This window comes from Triturus cristatus, chromosome 2_1 (genome assembly GCF_964204655.1).
Source record: "Triturus cristatus chromosome 2_1, aTriCri1.1, whole genome shotgun sequence".
Lineage (NCBI taxonomy): Eukaryota > Metazoa > Chordata > Amphibia > Caudata > Salamandridae > Triturus > Triturus cristatus.
In genome coordinates, this window is record NC_140581.1 from 60,940,438 (window position 1) to 60,963,833 (window position 23,396).

Genomic DNA, 23,396 nt, shown 5'->3' on the forward strand with positions numbered 1-23,396 from the left:
ACTGATCTGCATGAGGAAATTGCACAACTGGAGGCTGAAAGTGTTTGGGATGTGATTGGAAAGAAACTTTCTTCTATTAAAGATTTCTTAGTAAACTTAGGTAGTACCTTTTTAGGTAAAGTCTTATTTCCATTAACATGTGTAATTTTTATAGTAATAATATTAAGATTAGGATGTCTATGTCATAAAAGAAAGAAAATCCAGAAAAAGTTAAAAAGAGAAAATTTGAAAAGAAGACAGAATAAGAGACAAGAGAGGGAATTTGAAGAAGTAGAATTAGAAGAGATGAAAGAAAATATGTATAAGACAGCCAGACGAGAAGAAATTGGGGAAACAGAGATGTAAATTAAAAGCAAGAATTCATTTCACTTTCATGAAAAAAATTAATACAGATTTTGATGGTGTGGTGATAAAATCACCAAAGGGGGGATTGATGGAGTGGGTAGTACAACATTTTGTATGCCCCCCTATTCTGCATGAATATACTAATTATATAACCTATTAATTATAATATTAGTAAATGAGTTTTTCATGTTTTCTAATCAACAATATTAATTTACCAATTACATGTTGGATTTGCATTTTGCATGGCTAAATAACCTTTATGACTAAAATCCGTACACATACTAACAGTAGTATATGTGGAAAATAGAATATTGCATGATATATGTGGCTTTTGTAACGTTTTCTTGATGTTGCCCAGGAAGACAACAAATGGGTGAATATGAATGCTTTAAATGTCGCTATATGCTAGATAAATACATACACATAGAGGGATTAGTAAGGGGTTAACATTAGATTCATTACTTCTATGTATTCATTATTCTTTTGTGTTTGTTTCGCTTAAGTTATCCTTTGGGCCTAAAATTAAAATGCCCGCTGACGCGACACGAGGTGATGGCCGCTGCTCCACGAGGTTTGGAGTGAAGTGCGCCTGTGCGACAAACGTCCCTGTGGCCTCGTCATGACCTGTGCCTTAGTGTTCCAGAGCAAGGCTACGGTGGGATCGCAGCCAAACTGAAAAACAAAGGACTCTTAACAAAGAACTAGATCGGACTGACTTTGTGATGTCATCTTTGAACAGTACCAAGTTCCCAAAGACTCTGCCAGACGATCTCAACCGACCAATCATGACAGCCCAAATTTTACAAATTGTTACTTCTTTACCCCATTTTCATTATAAATTGCATGGTAGAATAGAGACAATGGCTAATCCAAAAATCCCAATCGAATCAATCGCTGCTACCCTTTTTTCCGCTTTGCTCGACGGAGACGACGGTGACGCTACGCGACGCTACTACCTAGGGTGACTGTTGCGTTCCTGAATCTTTGACGGCCCACATGCTGCCCATTATCCGATGAACTGCGAACTTTCTTAAAATCTGTGGGCATTGATTGATGCTTGCACGTCTCTGGTCCTTGCCTATTCTTTGGGACTGTAGCGTGCAGCGCGAAGAATTTTGCTGCTAATGACCGAATGACAGCCAATTTGATCTTGACAAGCCAATGACTTAGAGGACGCCCGATAGCCAGATTAGGTAAATATGGTGATCCGTGATTTACATGAAAATTGATATAAACTTTCTAAATGCAAGCTTAACCTTTTACGATAAAATAGATAAACAATTATTGATTAAACAAGCAATGCGTTTTTGATTTTTTAAGGGAGGTAAGATTGAAATCTTGAAATGTGTTTTAGCTGGTTCTAAATCACCATCCACCAATCCAACTAATTTGATCCATCGATCACGTGGAAGGAGTGCCTTGATGTTTAAGATTGAGGTCTGCAGTAGAAAGGGTATTAATGTATAGATATGTATTATAACTTTTCTTTCTAAAGGTAATAGGGTATTCCTTTCATGTCCAGCTCTTGAACCGCTCATTCCTCCTGTATATATGCAGAACAGTGTGAAGCGACGTGTGAATGTTGGTGTTATGGGCCCCACCAATGACTGCATGTGTGAAAGCGTTAGTGTGATGTCTGGTCTGTGACGAAGGGAGGATATTGGTACGGGTCTCGTCCTTTTCCCCGTTACCTAGGTTTTCCGCGCTGCAACAGTGGGATTCTGTGTGGTGGATTTAAGGTTAACGTAGCACTATGTATAAGCTCAAGCCTGGAGTGTTTTCATGACTAGCAGTTGCCTTTCATGTGTTATAGTCCCTCCCCACACAGTGCGAATTTCATGCGAAACTGAACATCACAACAAATATGATACACATGAAGGTGAAAATACGGCTCAGGAAACTATTCTTTTGTACATGGGCACTATTAAATGTATGCTTTTATTACTCCAGCGCAAAGCAGAAAGAGTGCTTTAGAACCATATCAAAATTTAAAATCTCCTGTGTGAGTGTCCTGCAGACTGCACTTTTCAATGTTTTTTTGAAACAGAACATATTAGAGGAATTACATACTTGGCACTTTTCTGTGGTTCTGAGTACATATCTGTTTTTCACATCTTGACCTCAGTGACCTCTCACTGTAGAGAGACACCCCATAAGTATGAGTATGCAGATCTTGACTGGTGTAGGCAATCTTGACTTCACTGACCTCTCACTGCAGAGAGACACCACAGAAGTATGAGTGCACAGATATTAAAAAGGCCTGCTTGACTTTAGTGCTACAAAGCACACACTCAGGGCAATGCTATAATGTAAAGGTAGCAGTTCTTAGGACAAGCATCTCTCAGAGATGTTCAGCATCCGTGTCTGGTATAAAGCAAGCCTTTTTAGATACAATTGAGTACTTCAGGTCCTCTTCACAAAGGTTCTGATAGAGACCTGGAAATTCCACAGGTGGTAAACTGCAGAAACGGGACATTTTTTTTTTGTAGAACGACACCTTCCCTTAAAATTCCACTGGATCTGGGGCTGTTTCCTCCCCTTTATTATAACTGAACGGCTTTTTTTCCTGCCATCAACATTACACAATTTACATGTGCATCCTTCCTGTTTGCCAAATTCCTGCAAAGAAGTATGCAAATACCAATTAACCTTTAAAAGTGTTCAGCTTGTTCTGGTGTCACAGCCAGAAATGGCACAGTCCCGCCTTCAACTTGTGAGTGTGACAACCCTACCACCTGGCGACGTTTATGCTTTTTCTTTAAATGAAGATGTTGCATTTATGTTGTTCTTCCAATATAGTTTGATTTGCATTCTATCCTTTCCCACTGGATTTTAATGGGTGAAAAACAAGAAGTGCTGATCTGCAAACACTGGACGGTATGATTGCCTCACACCTGATGCGCCTCTGCGCCGCTGCTGTCCACCTTGTCTATTGAATTAGATACACACATTACCATGTAATGTTACTTTACTATATTATGGCACCCGTAACATAGAAGGGAAACAAGCGCACACCTGGAACCTGCCTAGGTGGAGCGGCTCACACCCACAACTTGCGAACAAGCAATCCGGCTAGCGCTATGAAGTGATTTCAAAGAGCTGTCCACAGGAGGGCTCTTCCCCAGCCACAGTTTGTGTGTTTAGAGAACAGAAGGATAACAACAAACTCTCGTACTACCAGATGTAATTGGGCGTTAATGTGCTTCTCACTGCCTAGGACCATGGGTCCATGAAGGAATCACGTACAGTTACACCTAGCAAGAGAGCAGCCTTACATTGGGGCTCGGTGCTGCAGTAGGCACAGGGTACGTGTGGTCAGAGAGCAGCCAATCCTTTGTGCTCAGTCCTCCAGCTGGCAAAGGGCACTGATGAAAAGAGAGCAGCCTTAGATTGGTGCTCGATACTACAGTAGGCAGAGTGTACACTTGGTGAGAGAGTAGCCATTCTTTGGTGCTCGGTACTGCAGTAGGCAGAGTGTACACATGATCAGAGAGCAGCCTTGGATTGGTGCTCGATACTACTCTAGGCAGAGTGTACACTTGGTGAGAGAGTAGCCATTCTATGGTGCTCGATACTACAGTAGGCAGAGTGTACACTTGGTGAGAGAGTAGCCATTCTTTGGTCCTCGATACTACAGTAGGCAGAGTGTACACTTGGTGAGAGAGTAGCCATTCTATGGTGCTCGATACTACAGTAGGCAGAGTGTTCACTTGGTGAGAGAGTAGCCATTCTATGGTGCTCGATACTACAGTAGGCAGAGTGCACACTTTGTGAGAGAGTAGCCATTCTTTAGTGCTCGGTACTACAGTAGGCAGAGTGTACACTTGGTGAGAGAGTAGCCATTCTTTGGTGCTCGATACTACAGTAGGCAGAGTGTACACTTGGTGAGAGAGTAGCCATTCTATGGTGCTCGATACTACAGTAGGCAGAGTGTACACATGGTCAGACAGCAGCCTTTGAATGGTACTCGATACTACAGTAGGCAGACTGTACACTTGGTGAGAGAGTAGCCATTCTTTGGTGCTCGATACTACAGTAGGCAGAGTGTACACTTGGTGAGAGAGTAGCCATTCTATGGTGCTCGATACTACAGTAGGCAGAGTGTACACTTGGTGAGAGAGTAGCCATTCTATGGTGCTCGATACTACAGTAGGCAGAGTGTACACATGGTCAGACAGCAGCCTTTGAATGGTACTCGATACTACAGTAGGCAGACTGTACACTTGGTGAGAGATTAGCCATTCTTTGGTGCTCGATACTACAGTAGGCAGACTGTACACTTGGTGAGAGAGTAGCCATTCTTTGGTGCTCGATACTACAGTAGGCAGAGTGTACACTTGGTGAGAGAGTAGCCATTCTTTGGTGCTCGATACTACAGTAGGCAGAGTGTACACTTGGTGAGAGAGTAGCCATTCTTTGGTGCTCGATACTACAGTAGGCAGAGTGCACACTTGGTGAGAGAGTAGCCATTCTATGGTGCTCGATTCTACAGTAGGCAGAGTGCACACTTTGTGAGAGAGTAGCCATTCTTTAGTGCTCGGTACTACAGTAGGCAGACTGTACACATGGTCAGACAACAGCCTTTGAATGGTGCTCGGTGCTGCAGTAGGCAGACTGTACACTTGGTGAGAGAGTAGCCATTCTTTGGGGCTCGGTACTGCAGCTGGCAAAGGGCACTGATGAAAGGAGAGCAGCCTTAGATTGGTGCTCGATACTACAGTAGGCAGAGTGTACACTTGGTGAGAGGGTAGCCATTCTTTGGTGCTCGGGTCTGCTGTAGGCAGAGTGTACACTTGGTGAGAGGGTAGCCATTCTTTGGTGCTCGATACTACAGTAGGCAGAGTGCACACTTGGTGAGAGAGTAGCCAATCTTTAGTGCTCGGTACTACAGTAGGCAGACTGTACACATGGTCAGACAACAGCCTTTGAATGGTGCTCGGTGCTGCGCGGTCGCTCTGGGGGCGTCATAAGAGGGGAGCCGGGAGGGAGGGTCTGCGGGGAGCGCGGGATCCAATCGACGGGCGGGGGGGCGGGGTCTCGTGGGAAGCGGCGGGAACCTGGGGGCTCGGTGGCGGCTGGGGCGGCGCTTGGCGGCCCTGTGGCGGCTGGGGCGGCGCTCGGCGGCCCTGTGGTAGCTCAGGAGGCAGGCGGCAGCAGGAGGCCCAGCAGGTGAGGAGCAGGCGGGAGGTGTGGGGGCGACCAGGCCGAGGGCACAGTGGTCACATACATACAGCTGCCAATACCTGAAAGACGAGTCCTTTAATATTGCAGAGCAGCATGTTTTCTGTTACATTCGAAATGAAGAGCTGTTGCAGGAGAGAGCCTTGCTGATCCTGTGATGTGATTCCACTAAGCTGATCTATAAGGTATGGGGTCCCCCATGCAAGCCTAAGAGACCTTCTATTAGTCTAATAATAACTTATTACTTGCTAGAGAAAGGAGGGTGGTCGCTTTCCACTGTTATTATTATAATTGCTCCTTTCATTTCCTATGGTATTGTAACAATGCTGATGGTTCTGATCTTAACCATTTGTCTGCTTGTGTTAGCCAAAGTACTGCATCTTAGGACACGAGGTTTATAAAATAAACTCTTCAAACTGTACCGTGTCTTTGTTATTCTGTTGTGGACTGATATATAGCTACCAACGGGTATTTCGGACTCCCACCACTCCTGAGAGTATCTAAGTCGCTTCTTCTGGGTTGTCTATACATTGGGACCGGCGAGCTAAATCTCTGATAACGAATGGGACACTAAGCTAGTCGGATAGGGGTTCTTGGTTCTGAGGGGAGTTTCTGGTACACCACAATTCTCTGAGGTCCTGGTTTCCTGCGCATAGTTCTGTGCATAAGCAGAATCCCTGCAACAGTAGTAAGGCATGATGTGATAGACAGTGTTGCTTGGAGGACATTTGAAGGGAAACCTTTCGCAGAACCAGCTTTCCTTTATCCCATTATCAATCTTTCTGTCAGGGGTATTGCAGGGTCGGACTATCTAGGCCAAGGGCACTTACACATCCAAATTTGATTTTACCTGCTTGATTTTTATTGTTTATAACAGTCTTCCACATGCAACAATTTCACACAATGTGTAAACAGATAAAAAAAACCTCAAATTAAGCAACATGCTTAAGAATTGTTTTTCTGAGCCTACCTGGGACTACAAACACAAAATATTCTTGCATTTTTTTTTCAATTCAGTATCTGTTTCTCCTGAACCCCTACCAATGTCGGAGATGTTTACCCATCCCTTCCTAGCTATGGTACAACATTTCTCAAATATAAATTTGCAACCAAATCCAGTGTGGAAAGTGACGTGCAAAATGCATACAGGATAGAGATGTCCATGTCAACTACATTGAGGGTGGACATTTCCTTGCCAAATGTCTGTGAATACCCTCACCTACTTTGGTATACATTATTGTCATTGATCACTCACAAAAGTCACCATTAGTAGACTAATTAAAGTGTAAGATTTCACCATATTGTCACCATTTTAAATGCGAGTAAGTGGGTTTCCAAGCTCAGTTTTACATTTTGTATATCAGTGACCTGAATTTGCAATTGTTAGCGGTGAATCTCAACACCATTGTGAATCAGGCCCTTACTTCTTTGGCACTGACATAAAATGGTTCTCAAAACTTAGAGCCTTGTGCTAAATATCGTGGATTCATCACCCAAAGTCACGTTGCAGAGAATCTTCACAGAAATGGTACCAAATGACACTGCCATGCAATATATGTTTATCATTGTGGTGATACTTTCTATTATGTTTGTGATGCTGTGTTTGTAAGCTGCATTATTGCAATGTGATGTTATGCTGTACTGTGGTTGCTGAGTTGAATATTATTTTGAATGCTTTGTACTCTGTTAATTGCATTGTTATGTTGTTTTGTGCACATTTTTGAGTTATGCTCTCTTGTTCATTTTAGATAAGAACATAAATACAATTATTTTTCCAGATTAGAGGACCTGACTTTAAAAGTCCCATGATTAAGCAAACACCACTGTGTTAGGTGGCACAATAGCCTTGCTCCAGCTCTTCAAATTAGTAAGGCATGTGTCAGGCCAAATCAGAAGGTTATGGTATGTTATGCACATTTTTAGAGTGTACTGTCAACTGGAAGGGTATCCTGACCCAGGGCAGTTGAGAGTCTAGCTAAACCTAGAGCCTAGTGGGAGTACCTGAAAAGCAAGGTTTTCAACTCTTGTAGAGTACAACAAGTGATATAGGAGAAGGCTCAGCTGCCAGATCTGGTTTTCCATGCTCATGATATGTGTGCAAGTCAGAGTTCGGACAAGTGGTGGTGTTTGAAAGGTTTGTGAAAGTAGTTGTGATTATTGAGGTATACTGCGCATGTGTTACGTATTGCTGTGAAAGTGTGGATGAGGAGTTTGAATTATACTTGCTTGTGCATGGGGCACCAGTGAAGCTCCTTTCGGTATAGTGTATCATGTGAGATGCGAGTGATTCTGGCCACTGAGTCCTCAATGGTCTGCAGCTTTCATGTGAGTGTATTGTTGAACCCAGCATAGAAGGTGTTGTCTTATCCAGCTTGCTTATGATGAGGGTATATGTGACGGTTTTCTGGGTACTGACTGGGAACTATTTGAAAATCTCCCTCAGCATCTTTAGGGTATGGACACTTGAGATAGTAATGGCTTTACCATTAATCACCCAGCCTTACTAGATCATTGAAGATCCATTCTGGTATCAATTACACAGTTTTAAAATGGTTCACATCTTACCTATAACACTGTTCACAACTGTTGGACCTGTCAGCCCTAGGGTGGTCTCCCCTTCTATTTTTGTATCGTGCCTCATTTTTTCCACCCTCATTTTTGTGTTGGACTAGGTCTCCGGGCGCCTTTTCATTGCCAGGCAGTGTTAAGGTGCAGGTGCTCCCTTCTCCCAAGATGGCTGCCACAGACCCCTGCTACTGCAGGGTGGTCGTTTTTCATAGTAGCACCCTAGCTGCCAGGAGCTGGCTGGGACCCACAACAATGTTGCGATACCAGCCCGCCTTTTTGTCCCATAGTTAGAGTGGGGAAGCTCCTGGAAGAAGCTGGAACCTTCTAGAAGGGAGGTGGGGTTTTACTTTTGCCGCCTTGGCTAGAGGTCACCTGACCTAGGGCTACTTAAGAGTGGGAGGGAAACTTGTGTGGTGAGTTGGCCATTGGGGTGAAGCAGAGCTGGAAGAATCCACCAGGAGTGTAGGCGGTAGGGCCTAGCCAGGGACTTATGCCTCTGAGAGTGACAGGATTTAGGTACTGCCTCTTAAGTGAGTGAGGTGCCCTGTGAATCCCACTGATCTTGCCCAGTAGTAGGAGGACCCAGAGACTCTCTGCCAACCTGACTAGGAAGGACCTAGTCGCCCTCTCCATCCCTACCCCTGTAACAGAACCCCTTAAGGGCGCCAGATACATCTGCGCCAAAAGACTTCATCTGTCAACTGAGAACTGAAACCTAACTTTAAGAACTGAGACTGCATGACAAGAGCGAGCTGTAAGCCTTGAATGCCAGAGCTGAGACTGCGTGTCCAAGCTACTCTTTTGAACAAAATACTAAGCCGATTGCCGAGACACCGGGGATCGACCAGGTACTAGCGCTGTGACCCCCGCGCTTCCTGCCCTGGTCTGGGACCCCCGGCAGCGTGCTCCGCTGAGCACTTTACCCCATCCTTAATTTGAGCCCCCCCCCCTGCGACGACGAAGCCAGCGCGCTCACCGCTGCGGCCTGGAGGCCTGGAGGAGTGCCCTGCTGTGTCGCGAGGCCCAGGCGAAGTCCGGGGCCCCGTCGCTGCCGTCGCAGCTGTGTGAGGAGAAGCGTAAGGTCGGGGCCGAGTTCCCCCAACGTCGTGAGGACGGACGCCTGCTGACGCCGAGACGGATGTAAGCCCGGAGGCCGAGATCCCCCCTGGTGCGCCCCCTGCTGGTCTGGAAACCACACCGCACTTGGCCCGGGTTGTCCCCTCCGTGGGAGTCCCCTCCCCTGCCTGCGCGACGGAGAGACCCCGCCGAGGGATCCTATCCGTGTCCCCCCTTCTGTAATACTGAGAGCGGTGCTCTGTGAACTGCACCGGAGCATAGGGACCCGCTCCGCAAGTCCGGTCATTCTCCCCGCTGGAAGCCGCCCAAAGAACTGACTGACATTACCCTCGTGTGGCGCTTCATGCCACCGACCCTGCTTCCCCAGCCGGAGCGACAAGGAATGCGAGTAGCGCATTGTGTTATATGCTCTCCTCGACAGTAACTACATTACAAGGAAATGCGAGTAGCGCCTCGTGTTACATGCTCTACTCGAAAGTAATTGTTTGCCAGGAAATGCGAGTAGCGCACTGTGTTACATGCTCTACTCGAAAGTAATTGTTTGCCAGGAAATGCGAGTAGCGCCGTGTGTTATATGCTCTACTCGAAAGTAATTGTTTGCCAGGAAATGCGAGTAGCGCCTTGTGTTATATGCTCTACTCGACAGTAATTACATGCCAAGGGATGCGCGTAGCGCATTGTGTTATATGTTCTGCACGAAGGTAATTCCATACCAGGATCACGAGTAACGTGTCGTATTATATGCTCTGCTCGACTGTAATTACCTGCAAATGGGTGCGCGTAGCGCTTTGTTTCATATGCTTTACTTCACAGGATTAGGGGCCATCGATTACGAGGAGCGCTCAGTTCCACAGGCGCCATGGTAGTGAACCCAATGTGTCCCCGTTCAAGTATTACGCTTAGTTAGAAGGCCGGTTCAGGGAAAGACTTTACGTAAGCGCGCACAGCACTAGAACAAGGTTAGGCACTGCATAAATACCACCCAGGGTGTCGAATGTAATGTTATGATGGTATTATAATTCATGTATTACCTTGTGATTTCCTGCACTGCATCTGACCAGCTATACTTGGATAAACTTGAAGTATTTGCATAATTTGAACGGTGTGGCGCCCCTTATTGTGTGTGTCCCTAGTCCATGAGAAGCGTGTGGTGTATGGTTGCTTAGCACATAGCCCTCTGGTTGCCCGACCGGCTCGCGCCACGCTACCGCCTATAGGGCCTGGTGACCCCAGGTTCCTACAACAACAAATCAAAATCAAGACTTGCCTCTATAAACCCACACCTCTGACACTTGGTGTCCCCCAGGGCTCAATCCTCTCCCCTTCCATTTTCAATCCTTTTAGGGAATTTAGGGAACCTTTTACTATCATCTTAAAGCAAGCGGGGATCAATATCAATACCTAGGGTAGTCATGTCGAGTTTGATGTTCTTGGAATGGGTTGTGGGAATGGGTGTCATTTATTCTTAGCTCTACTGGCCATCAGTTGTAGTCCCTCGGTGAAGTGATCTTTCCAAAGATCATAATTTTGTCTTGTCTGTGTTCAGCTTCAGTCAGTTAGTTTTTACCCATTGGGCAATATCTGTCATGCATATGTTGAACTTGTGTCCAATAGTGGGAGTCTTGTCTTTGAGGGAGAGAATGAGTTGCGAGTCGTCAGTATAGGAAGGAACATGGATGTTATGAGAGCAGATGATTCTGATGCAGAGGATGCTAACTTGTTTCTCTTTAACTGATATGAAGGACATGTTCTTGGGGGACTTTAACATTCATTGGAACAACTCAGAAGACAACACAGTCCGGTGCCTCAAGAACCTTCTTGAAATGAACCATCACACATCAAAGGCTCTACTCTAGAAGCGATTATTACAAAAAATTAACTGGTCTGTCTCAGTGCCATCTTACCAATGGATCAGACCAACATCTCATACTGTTCCATATCAATAACACCAGCACGGCACACACTGACTTAACAAATAAACCTAAGCAGTGGACCAGAAACCTCAAACAAGTCCCAATAAGAGAACTGGAATCCAAGATTTGTGAACAGTTACAGCGTTGCCTTCCCACTCATAACATCAATGATCTCACGGCCCACTACAGCACAGCGATAGCGGAAGGTCTCGACCATGTGGCACCACTCAAACTAAAACAAATGAGATCTATCCAATCAAAGTCTTGATTCAACTCAGATCTTAACAATGAAAGAAGACAGCTCAGACAAACAGAAATGACATGGAGACAAAAGACCCTCAACATTCCATCTAGCTCTACTTAGAACTGCAAGGTTGTTTTACAAGAAGCACATTTTTGGAGACAAAAACACTCTTTCTTTAGCAGCCAACTTGACCGTGCAAAGAAAAGGCCCAGGGAGCTCTTTTACATTGTAACTGGTATCAATTACACAGTTTTAAAATGGTTCACATCTTACCTACAACACTGTTCACAACAAATCAAAATCAAGACTTGCCTCTATAAACCCACACCTCTGACACTTGGTGTCCCCCAGGGCTCAATCCTCTCCCCTTCCATTTTCAATCCCTTTAGGGAACCTCTTACTATCATCTTAAAGCAAGCGGGGATCAATATCACCTCTATGCCAATCTTGGTTTAACTCCAACCACCTAAAGCTAAACCCCAACAAAACAGAAGTAATTTTGTTCTCCCCCAAATGTAACCACCTACCAATCCTACCAATCCAAGACTGGCTAAGAGACCTGAAGTCACTAAATTGTTCTCTCACTCTATCCAACTCAGCTTTACCCTGGACAAAAACTTGTCAACGAAGGATCTCATCAATAACTCAGACAAAGGAGCGTTTTTCACACTAAAACACCTAAAAAAAAAAAAGCAAAATATTAATTAGCTCTGAAGATTTCAAGTTGGTTGTACAATATCTGGTCCTCCCCAAACTTGACCATAGAATGCCATTCCAGTAGGGCCCCTTAGATAAGTTTTAAACATAGCAGCCCAGCTCATAACAGATATTAATTGGTTTGAACACATCACACCTGCTCTCAAGACCCTCAACTGGCTTTCATTCGAAGGAATATGACTTACAAGACTGCCTATATCACCCACAAAGCACTTCACTCACATATCCCAACTATTTAGACAACAAACTCACAAAACTATGAAGAACCTGAACTCTGAGAAGCTCTAAAACACTTCTCCTCATTCCTCCTAAATTTAAAAGGAAATCAACCCAGGCTCGCACTTTTTCTGGTAATGCACCCAGCATATGGAACTCTCTCCCAAGAGACATACGATGCAGCCCCTCCTTCTCTTGCTTCAAAAGAGACCTGAAACTCCATCTCCTCAACAAATACTGGAACACATGAGCAATCTGAATCTAAGGTTAGACCTTTGGAACAAGAGACTGAGGGCCACATGCATCAACCAGAAAACTGCTCGCAAACGGGCAGATTAGCAGAATCTGCCCCTTTGCGACCGGTATTTTTGCATTTGGGATGCATCATCCCAAATGCAAAAATCGCTATTTAAGGAATCTCTAAATAGTGATTCCTTAAATTGCGATTGCATATAAGGAATCCCAAATTGAGATTCCTTAAATGCAATGCATGAAAGTGTAAAAATTAGCAATTTCGCTAATAGGGGGAGCAAATTACCATGAAGTTGAACTTCATGGTAATTTGCAAAAACTTTGAAAAATGCACTAAAGTGCATTTTTCAAAGTTCCATTTTACACACACACATGCCCTTGGGGCATGTGTGTGTGCAAGATGTATTCATATGCAGATTTCAGGGGTGCAACAGGGTGTCTTTTTGACGCCCTGGCACCCTTGAAATAGCATGAGCAATTTGCGATTCTCTAATTGAGATTAGCAAATTGAGAAAGTCCTCCCATTCATTCCTGTGGGCCTCTAGGCCCATAGGAATCAATGAGGAGGTATTCCTTAATTGCGACTCGCAATTTGCGAGTAGCAATTAAGGAATTTTTAGAAATCGTTATTTTGTAAGCGATTTCTACATGCATAGCCTTTTGCTATTCCTTATTAGCGAATCCTTATTTTTCGCTATTAAGGAATCGCAAATGGCATTGTTGATGCATGTGCCAGTGAGTTGTTAGTTTCTAATGTCTATTATGTGTTTCTCTCCCTGTACTCATACTGTGCAAATTGACCATAAGCTGTAACCACCCTCATTGCCTAACTATTTTTCCTTGTACATGTATTGTGTGTAGTTGAACCTAATATTGTTCTTGCTTCATGTGTTCAGCGATTTCATCATTGTCTTGCTCTCGATTATGGAAAGCACTGTTATACCTTTGGGTCTAAGTAGCACTATATAAAATGTATACATAAATGAATAAATGCTGGCTTCAGGAATGATGTATGCATTGGAGAGGGTCAGGCTCGGGGAGGATTCTTGTGGAACTCTACAGATGAGTTTTCAGGCATCGGAGGTGTTGAGTGCTAGGCTGATTGACTGGGTCCTTGCAGTCAGGAAGAAGCAGATCCATGTTACTGTGTGTCCTTTGATTTCAATGTTGTGTAGGCGTGGGATAAGGAATAGGTGGGAGACCATGTCAAACATTGTAGCAGACACAAGCTCTTTAAATAGCACTGAAAAGCTCACTGAACATGACTAGAAATCAGGACTCAGGAATTGCAAAACGGAAAACAAAGAAGCAAGTATTTCCTAGACTATGACTTATTTCTCTCAAATATCACAGTTTTGGATTCAAGTGAGAATATGCTTCCCAAAATGTTTCTTGGATTAGTACTTTGTGTTATGAGATGTTAGGTGGCATTAAGAGCTAGCACATATATCTTGTTACAATCCACCGTATGTAGAATACCAGTGTTTTGAATGTATTTTTATATTATTGGGATTAAGCACATAATGATTAGAAACAGCCTTTGGTTTATAATTTGAGGCTAAAGAGACACCTCCATGTGTCCAGGCTGACAAACCGAGTAATATACAAGATTTTGATATTTGAGAGATTACATGTAGATGGGGGAGGCTGCACTGATAATTTCCCACTTTGACTCCAGGGGTTAAGCCCACAAACACAAGTTCTTTTATTTTATTTATTTTTATTTTTGGTAACTAGCATCATTCCTTTTTTTTTAAATGTTATGGGCAGTAGTCAGTAGTAGGCCCGAGCTAGTCATGGCCTCATGGGTGTGTGCATGATGAAGCTCTGTTCCTTTGGTGTTTTTTGAATGTATTTCATTTTCAAGCATCATTTAGGGCCTGGATGGCATTGGATTGAGTTGGGAAATGTGTTTTTTGGGGTGGGCTTTCTGATGTTGTTGGGCCTGGCCATGTGGCTGGTGGCCATTTGAATCCTAGGCCTGCAAGCTTGCCTGGCCTTGTCTGCCAACAGGCCTGCTTTCATCCAGTGGGATCAGAGCAGGTAGCCACAGCTTTATTAATCAAGTGTTTTCTGTGTGGTCTGTTGAATTTAGACATCATTTAGGGCATGGATGGCATTGGATTGAGTTGGGAAGTGTGTTTTTTGGGGGTGGGCTTTTTGATATTGTTGGGCCTGGCCATGTGGCTGGTGGCCATTTTGAAGCCTAGTCCTGCAAGCTTGCCTGGCCTTGTCTGCCAACAGGCATGCTCTCATCCAGTAGGATCAGAGCAGGTAGCCACAGCTTTATTAATCAAGTGTTTTCTGTGTGGTCTGTTGAATTTAGACATCATTTAGGGCATGGATGGCATTGGATTGAGTTGGGGAAGTGTGTTTTTTTGTAGTGGGCTTTCTGATGTTGTTGGGCCTGGCCATGTGGCTGGTGGCCATTTTGAAGCCTAGGCCTGCAAGCTTGCCTGGCCTTGTCTGCCAACAGGCCTGCTTTCATCCAGTAGGATCAGAGCAGGTTACCACAGCTTTATTAATCACGTGTTTTCTCTGTGGTCTGTTGAATTTAGACATCCTTTAGGGCATGGATGGCATTGGATTGAGTTGGGAAAGTTTGTTTTTTTGGGGTGGGCTTTCTGATGTTGTTGGGACTGGCCATGTGGCTGGTGGCCATTTTGAAGCCTAGGCCTGTAAGCGTGCCTGGCCTTGTCTGCCAACAGGCCTGCTTTCATCCAGTAGGATCAGAACAGGTAGCCACAGCTTTATTAATCAAGTGTTTTCTGTGTTGTCTGTTGCATTTAGACATCATTTAGGGCATGGATGGCATTGGATTGAGTTGGGGAAGTGTGTTTTTTTGGGGTGGGCTTTCTGATGTTGGTTGTCTTAAAGACATGCTTTTGTTGTGTGTGTCTGGTGTGTGTTGGTGTGCAATGCATGCACCCTGCAGCAGACCTTTTTGGGGCCTGTGAATGTTCGTATTTGTATTTTGTTGCATTAAAAAGGCAGAGCAGTGTGCTTTAGCATGCATCCTTTACCTGGCTTTTATAGGCATTTTTTTCTGCTCCTGGTGCTTCCCAGGCCCTCTGCTTGTTTGTGATTTGTGAGTGTCCATGTGGCTGGTGGCCTTTTTTGTGTTGGGAGTTATTACTGTCCTGCTTTTGCCATATAGGCCTGCATGGTTTTCCTATTGGCTTACTGCTTCCATCCATCCACCCCCTTTGCCAGCAGCAGCTCCATGGATGCTGAGATGCTCAAATAATTTAATGGCAAATAGGGTCCCCCCCACTTCCATTACATTTTTATTTTGGTGGTTCTTATTAACTTTCCTATCCTTCCCGAGAGTGTAGTGTGTGACTGTACACAGTAGTATAACATAGCCCTTGTTGAAAAAAAGTCCTAAATGGCTAGACTATCTTTTGTTTGCACTAGTACAGTACTAAGTAACTGAACCACAACAACAAATGCAACATTTCACTGATGTTCTTCTCCTGGCTTATTTGCTTTTAGGTGCACAAAAAGCCAGAGGAGGAGGTGTCATCAGCATCACCCGGCTACCCGTTGTACTGCCAGCCAGACAGAAGTCCTGCTGCGCATCACGTCCACGTGTGTGCATCTGCATCCTGCCTGACACCTGAAAAAGATGGCCCCAAAGAAAGGTACCAGGTGCAGTACCAAGAAAGTTGCCGGTGAGAAGAAGGAACAGAAAAAGGAAGTGCCATTAACCACGACTGGTGGTGTGCCGGCCAATGTTTTTTTTGGCACCAAAAAAGTTACGCCTGCAGCAGCGTTGTCCGGGAACCAAGCTGGGAGCAGCACCTCAGCACCAGCGGTCCAACCCCACCAGCCTAGGCGCAAGGGATTAGTGTCACAGAGGTAGCCAGTCTACTAACGAGCAGCGATGTTGAAATGTCAGTATCGCAGAACACAATCAACGCAGGTGCAAACTCAGCAGATAAGTTTGCAGACACAACAAGAACAGCAGCAGCCACAACAATAACAGCAGCAGCCGCAACAAGAACAGCAGCGGCCGCAACAAGAACAGCAGCAGCCGCAACAAGAACAGCAGCAGCCGCAACAAGCGCAGCAGCAGCCGCAGCAGCTCACCATAGTAGTTGTTGCTCCTGACGTAGGGGCATTTCAGGAAATCGAGCTTCCTGCAGACAAAGTGGAGCAAAGTCAAACCCCTGCTTCAGAAGATCTATTGTCTTCCAGACCACCAGCAAGGAAAAGGAGGCTTAGTCCATCATCTTCTTCTTCAAGCCCCGCTTCTGATAATCATGATGCAACTTGGCACACACCAGCTCAGTCTGAGAGTGATATTCGCCACAAGACAATGCTTCTGAAAAGGAAGGTCCCAGAAAAACTTAGAGTTATGGAGGTAGATGTAGAAGAGGGGGGTGATGTTGATGAAGACGAGCCAGTCATCACGCACATTACTCCCACCCCAAAGGGATTGGAGACCAACATTCTCACCCTATCCAGAAAGGCTGCTACTGAGTGGGATGTAGCACGGATATCATCAACACAGGTTTCACCACCACTACCTCCAGCTGTCATATTTTCCAAGGCCCGGCAGGGACCTACATCCAGCTCAACCATCTCAGTAGGTAGTGGTAGTAAAAGTCACAGTCTAGGTGAACAGGGTCACATTCCATGCACACCCTCCAGTTCATCTGGTATTGAAAGTGGCACATCCAGTAGTGCCAGAAAGTTCTCCTCCCCAGTTTGGGACTTCTTTTCTGTTAGCACCAAGGAGGAGAAAGTTGCTATATGCTCAATTTGTCGACAAGGTGTTCGGCGGGGTAAGCTTGGTACAAACTATGGTACCGGAGGCCAAGCAAGTTATCTCAGAATACACCACACAATAGTGTGGGAGAATCACCTACTTCAGTTAAAAGAAAGTAGAAAAACTCAACCCATTGAAGTTGGTCAGGAAGAATCAGGGAGCAATATTATTGCGGTGGAAGGTGAAGAAGAGGGAGGCATTTCTAGCCCTGTCCCCAGTAGTGCAGTGGTTACACCCACATCCTCCTCAGTAACATCTGAGTGGCACCGCAGTAAGAGCCATACTCAGAGTCAGGCTGAGACACCAAGGCGACCGAGTACCGCAATGAGACAAACTGTGTCGTTGAGCCTAAGTGGGTTAATGAAAATAGCGCCATAAAGGAAAGTAATCCAGCCTACCATTGAGAGCATGCTTAGGTTGGAGGGGCAGTTCCAACGGAACCACCCAACGGCACGGTTGTACAATGCGAAGCTGGCTAAAATGTTAGCGCTGGACCATCTTCCTTTTTCATTTGTGGAAAGGGTGAGTTTCCTTGAATTTGTGTCAGCCATCTGCCCTAAATGGAAGGTTCCCAGCCAGTCCTATTTCGCAAGAATTACTGTTCCGGCACTACATCATGATGTGCTGGAATTGGTTGGACAAGCTTTGCAGCAGAGTGCTGTTCACAATATCCACCTGACAACAGACATGTGGACCAGTTGCCAAGCCACAGATTACATGTGCATCACTGCACACTGGGTCTCTTTTGTGGGGGTTAGAGATAAGCTATCTGCATGAGGTGCTGTTGACACAGCTGTGATTTTTAAAGGTACTCGGAAACATGCAACTGAAGCCATGTTCGCCATGGAGAAATCTCATACGGCTGTAAACATTTTGCAAGAGTTTCGCAGCAAGGATTTTGAATGGCTGCGCCCAAGAGGGCTTAGTATTGGTTTTGTTGCCACAGACAATGGCAGTAATGTACTTAAGGCCACGGATCTTGATTCCTATTTCAGGGTTCCGTGTTTGGCACACTGCAAAAACATTATAGTTCAAGACTTTCTGAAAAAAGAACCCATAGTCAGCAACTTACTGTCCATCTGCCGAAGAATATGCACTCATTTCAGCCATTCTTTCAAAGCTCGGAAGCAGCTGAGGATCATCCAATGTGAAAATAGGATGCCAGTCAAGGCACTCATCCAGGAGGTGGCAACACGTTGGAACTCAACGTATTACATGCTTGATCGTCTGTATGAGCAGTACAGGTCACTCCATGAATATGTCTGGAAAAGAGGGGATGCTACTGTTAAAGGCATGAACCTTGAGATGGAGCAATGGAGCCTAATTAAATGCCTGACTGAGATGCTTCGTCCTTTTGAGGTCTTCACACGTGAAGTCAGCAAGGAGGACTGTTCAATGGGCCAAGCTATCTCATTATTGCAAATGCTAGAGCATCAGCTGAAGAAGGTTTCTGAATCATACAAAGGTGTAGAGGACAAAAGGGAAGCCTATGACTTGGTGGAGAGCTTAGCCCGTCACTTAGCTGAAAATACAAGGATAGAAAATAAGATTTTGTCACAAGAACTTTACATTTGTGCCCCAATTCTGGATCCACGTGCAAAATTTGGACTGAAGACATTGTTTGTTTTTTCAGAGATTGATGTTGCCCGCTACAAAACTTGTATAGCTGAGGCAGCCAGTAAGTTGGAAAACGAACAGCTGCTAATTAAAAGCCTGCAAGATCAACCCACAAGAAGTACTGCAGCAGGGCATGCAGGATCAAGTGCAACTTCGTCGGCTGAGGGCAGTGCGTTTGGATCACAACACTCACCATCACTATCGACAACAGCAACAATAACTGGATAATTAGGCCCAGTAGAATCGTTAGACGATTGGTATGTACAGTTAGGCATTAATAAGCACAGTGCTGATGCACAGAGAAAAGTGCCCGAAAGCTTACCAGCAGCACCCCTGAACATTGAGCAGATGGTCAAGGCCTATCTGGACGACCCAACAGAGGTGCACATTGATCAAAACCCATTGCAGTATTGGTATATGAAAAGGTCTGAATGGCCACTGCTCAGCAGGCTGGAGATAAGCTATCTGGCTTGCCCTGTCGCAAGTGTCTCTTCCGAACGTGTTTTCAGTGCTGCTGGTTCCATTGTAACATTGAGAAGGACCAGTCTCTCGCCCAAAAACGTGGAGAGGTTAACAATGATCAAAATGAATCAGCACTTCATGCCACCGAGTTACACAATACATGAATCAATGGAGGAAGATGAGGACAGCGGCTCAGGCGACGGAATTAGTGTGTCACATGATTACCTACTACCGGCTGACCCCCCAGAGTTTGAGGACGAGCTATACTTCCCTGACAATTAGGCTTGCACTTACTGTCTTCCTCCCTTTTTTCCCCCCTTTATTTGTGTGTCTGTCGTTCCGATTACAAACTTGTGAATCACAACAAATCCATTACCACCGTCTTCTACTCTTCTTATTTAATATACAAGTTTCAGGTGTCTGCAATTTGATAGTACAGTCCACAGAGTCCAGCTCCTCCGCTCCATCATACTGAATCTCCTGCCCAATTCCATTGCCCTCATGAATGATCATTGGATGATGGTAAATAGAAGAAAAAATGCACACTTTCCTAGTCCCGCCAAAAGAAGTGGAGCATGAATCAGATGACTACTATAGCTATCCTCCTTTCAGAGCCGAGAGAGACTGCCTATTAACTGAAAATAAGATGGAACAGGTAATGATTGATGCCATGCATTGGACACAGAGTCGCAGACTGAGCGATTTTGTTGTGTTTGTTGTGCATGAAGTTATGTAAGTGTGCACTAATCATCTTTCTACAGTACACACTATACTGAACTCAAGGTGAATTTTCCCCTTCTTGCAAATAAGAAATTTGTACTTCTCCTGCAGCTTGGTGATACATTGCTTTTAATTCAATACAGGAAGGGGACTCACTCAATCTGCGCAATGAGTATGATTGACACAACAGCACCGTCCATGATGATGATGGCGAAACAGACTTAAGATGAGAAGGAACAGGTAATGACAATTAATGGCATGCATTGGACACCTGACTCTGAGCGATTGGTGTTTGTGTTTTCGTTGTTTGTTTGTTGTGCACAAAGTGAAGTCAAAGTGTACTAGCATTCTATCTTTCTGTACACACTAAAGACTGACTCAAGTCAATAATATTTCTACTCTTGTTGTGTAAAAACAATTTTACTTTTACTGCTGGCCGATCTTCACAGTCATTCAGTACAAGTATCGGAGATGATGATTGATGGAAAAATAACAAGTCAGGAGGACGTTTCATGAGTGGCATAAAACTTAAAAGCCTAAAGGTAAACACGTCAACAACAACCACAGCAGACCCAAATGTCTGTGTAGAGTCGAGTGTAGCGGTGGGATGACTGTGGTGCATTGATTTACTAACTTAAACTGTAAAATGCTATGTTTGGAAGGGATACTGTGTTTTGCCTTTGTCCAACTCTTTAAAAAAAAAAAATAGTACTCTAAAGTCTAAATGTAGGATGTGCTTCTGCTAAGCAACGTGCCGTCAGGCCTGTCACTGCGGGCCTGCTCTCTCCTGTTTTTGTTGAAGGTCAATGCTGGAAACAGACTAGAGTAGAGATGATGCATACATGCCACCTCGGAAAGTGTTCGTGTGGCACTACACCTTAACTTGTGCATTTGTTTCAGGTTTGATTCTCAATATCCCATTTGTTTTTCTATCTACAATTACAGGCCGGTGCTTGCCCTATATTTGGGAAAACATTACAATGCACACTTACCTTACCAATAAATCAACACTTTTTTTCTAGCCGGGCAGTGGCGAGTGGCGACACCCAAGATTGATGGACGAGAGGACCAAGAGGAATGTCCAGATGCAAATCCAGTCCACATTTTTTACCAGGATAACACAGTAACAGTATCAACTTTTAACTTCTTTTAAATAATTTGAATCATTTTTCTGTCTACAATCTTTACAACAGTGTGTTCTTGTTGTTGGTATTATCATCATTAGGTTTGCTCTCTGTTTATGATCCTTCCCTACCAATATTTAAAATTTCTATTTGCTATCTGTAAAAGTATTAAGGCCGGAACAACAGAACAAGAAGTGTATGTAATCCGGGTCTCTCATCATCATGCATGCATTTCCTTTTTCTCCCTTAAAATATGGATATGGTAGTCTTCAAAGATTGTTGTTTGTTTGTCCATGCATACTGTTTTTCAATGTCAAACCTTTCCCAAATCCCCCTTCCCATCCATTCAACAAACCCTAACCCTCTTCCCTCGGGCTGTGTGACTTATTGTCGAGGTGTGACTAAATTAAATGTACACCAATACTTAATCACACGCTTGCTGGGGCGGATGTGGCGAAAGCAACAGTACTTCAATTTCAAGGCAGAGCGATGATCTTCTTCTGCTTGCCCACCCATGAGTAGGATATTTTAGAGGTTATTTTATTTGACAAAGGAACATATACCTCAGCATTAATTGCCGGCATTAATTGTATTTGTTTGTTGTAATTCCTCATACACAGCACTAACTGTTAGGCTGTAGGCCTAGTCAAGTGACTCGACACAACTATAGTTTGTAACTCTGCCTAGTAGGCTATCCCAACCACCATTATGTTTTTTTGTAAAATATTTTAGCATATTATTATTGCTCGGTAAGTTCTGTACTGTACTTCATTCTACTACTCCTCTAACAGTCTCTCAAAGGCGATTGACTGTCTCCTTTTCTTTTTTTGCAAATGCTGCTAGTGTCTACTACTACTACTACTATACTACCACCACCACCCCAATCATGGCATGTTAGAAAAAGGAAACCATCTTCACCATGCAGCCATTGCTGTGCCTAAGTTAAACATCAAGCACAGGTAAGAGAGAAGTTTGGGGAGGCAGAATTAATAATGGACATGTTTTCAATGAATTCAATTTCACACACCCCTTTGAGTCCAGATAAAGAATGCATAGACTAGAGGAGAGACTGAAAGTACTAGTAGGACAAGTCAATCAGTGAGGGGTGTCGCATCTATCTGTTTGTGTCTTACACAGTCAGCCAATTATTTAAATCAAACACTGGCTATGGGCGACCCTGCACCAGCAAGGAAACAGTGTGATGTAAAACAGTAGCCCCACCTACAAAACATTAACAACATTGCACGTAACGTAGAAAAATATATTTAATTTACCCTAACAAAAATAAACTAAAAACCCACTAAAGCTGACCCACCCCCCTCCCTAACCCCAACCAATGTCCATAGGAAAGTCCAGGAGAAAATAGTAGTCCGAAAAGCAAAAACCCAACGCCCAAACCAGTTCCCACCCACCCAAACAAGAATTAAAAAAGGGGCAGAAGATAGGGACTAAGGTGTGGGGCGGGATTGAAGGAGGACACGCATCTGCTCCTCTAAACGGGCGACGCGGCGTCTGAGGGCGTGGCAGTTGCAGCCACAGTGGGGGGGCACCAGAGATGGCATTGCGGTGGCTGCGGGCAGCCGCCAGACGGTGGCTCCGTACCACTGGAGGGTGGTGGCTTGGGCCCGGGGCACTGGAAGAGGCTTCAAATGCTGCTGCAGTCTCCTCCTCCTCCTCTGCCAAGACCACCAGCCGCCGGTTTTCATGCTGGATTGCCTCCAGCTTCCGGCGCCTTGCCTTGGCGGCCAACTCCTTACGATTGACTTTAGGAGTAGCTGTGTATCAAAAAGAAAAAAATAAGACAATTGTAAAATATACTCTTAGAAAAACAGTAAGACAAGTTAATTATTTATACACATAGTGGCATGGTATAGTAGCACTATAAAGCAAAGTAGTACATAACATTTTAAATCTCGCCCGTCCTTCTTCCTTCCACCCGTCTTTCCCGTTTTAGTTGAACAGTGCACCAGGTGCTCTTCTCCATAAAACTTTCAAAGCAGAGTTCAAATCAGATAGATGAGGCCATTGGTTACTCAATACTCCCGCTCCTATGCCAATTAAAGGGATTCTAGTCTTCTAGTTCACTCTTCAAACGTTCACAACAACTCATACTTACTTAGGACATCGGATTGCGGGCGGACTTTGTCCGCCCGCCATCCTCACGCCAAAAAGGGTGGGGATCCCGT